The following is a 1,861-nucleotide window of genomic DNA, read 5'->3' as shown; positions in this document are numbered from 1 at the left end:
AAGAAGAAGAAGAAAGAAAGTCTCCTTGTGGGGCCTGATAGCTTAACCAGCTGTGCACATTCTTTGCATGTTTATGATTACATTGATTAGGATTAATTATTTCCTGTTCACCTAGGGATGGTTTGAAACCCTAGTCTACTGGGTGGTCATGGCGACTTACTTCCATACTGGAGTCTGCACTGACAATCTGACTCTAGTTCCTTTAGCTATTTTTGCCTGCGGAGCCCCTCCTTGGTTGATGATCAGCAAACCATTCACATCTGGCAAGCTCTTTTTTTCTTGTTCACTCGTCTTTCTTGTTCCAGCAGAAATCTAGCTATCTCCAAAGAATCCTCTTATATGTTTTAGTTTAATACTGAAAACTTTTCTACCCATCTTATTTGACTAACATTATTTTAATACTTGACCAAAATACTCTGGTGACCTTTATTTCGTATTCATCAATTTTTGTACCTACTTAGTTTATTGATTCATTTTTATATTGCTGGTGTACTGCCAGAATTCTCTACTCTTCAATAAGAAAGACCTTATTTATTAGGCAGCTGTTCTCCAGTGCCTGGCACATATCGAGAATAAGTGATCATGGAAGCTAAAATATTGAATGCATCTTAAGACTAATTTTATCAGTATTAAACATTGGCTATATTAACGCATTGGTCATAGTATTTTGGTGCAGTTGTAGAAATCAAATCCAGGGTATTACACATAAGTGGCGAGTGTTCTACCCCTGATCCTTATTCATTACTGTATCACTGTCATTGTCATCCCGTTGTTCATTGATTTACTCGAGCGGGCACCAGTAACATCTCTATTACACTTAGCCCTGAGATTTTAGCAGCCTCTCCTTACTTGTCTTTCCCAACAATTGGAGGCTCTTTCAGGGTCAGGGGAATGAGACCTATCGTTACTGTTTTTGGCATATCAAAATAGGCATATCCCTATTCATGTGATCATAATTTCTTCCTCTAGAAATTCAGTATTAAATGGGTGGATGATGCCCTAACACTGTATTTATTAATATTTACGAGAAAAAAAACAATATCAGTTTGTTGGGTGGCTACATTTATTTTACTGAAATTCTGAAACATTTGTACTTTTGTAGCAGTACCTGAATGAGAAATATTACTTAACATGTCATGTTTGTTCATTCTCAGCAAAAAGTTGGGAAAGTTAAGAGAAAGAAAGAGGAAAAATGCCTGCCATTGAGGCAGGTGGAGAGGGGTGGAGGGAAACTGGGGACATTGGTGGTGAGAAATGTGCACTGGTGAAGGGATGGGTGTTGGAATATTATATGGTGCAACCCAATCATGAACAACTTTGCACCTGTGTATCTCACTGTGATTCAATTAAAAAAAACAAATAAATAAGTAATTAAAATTAAATTAATAAAAACAAAATAAATATACATATAAATCACCATAAAAACAAAACAAAATAAATGTTCAATAAGTAATAAAGGATAAGATAATGTCACATTCATATCACAATGCTAAAAATATATAAATTAATCACATAAAGAAAGCTGAGTAAACTCAACCAGCCAGAGACTAAACAAAATAGTATTGAAAATTATTTGTACTAATCAGGAAATTAAATAAAAAGTTGGGAAATGTGGATCTGGAGCATTTGTACAGGATATAGGGAGTTTGTTTTATATTCAGCTGACCTAGGTTTGATCCCTGTCACCTTATATGGTTTCCTGAGTACCACTACAACCTACTGATCAGCACAGAGCCAAGCCCGAGTGCTTCTGCTCGTGACCCACCCTCCAAAATTAATCTGGGAAATTTATCTCTCAAGTTATGTACTGATTGAAACCCATAGCTTATTTTGCTGAGTTGATGTCTTTGTGAATTAAGCT

This window comes from Sorex araneus, chromosome 1 (assembly GCF_027595985.1).
Source record: "Sorex araneus isolate mSorAra2 chromosome 1, mSorAra2.pri, whole genome shotgun sequence".
Classification (NCBI taxonomy): domain Eukaryota; kingdom Metazoa; phylum Chordata; class Mammalia; order Eulipotyphla; family Soricidae; genus Sorex; species Sorex araneus.
Note: the sequence above shows the minus strand (reverse complement) of the source record.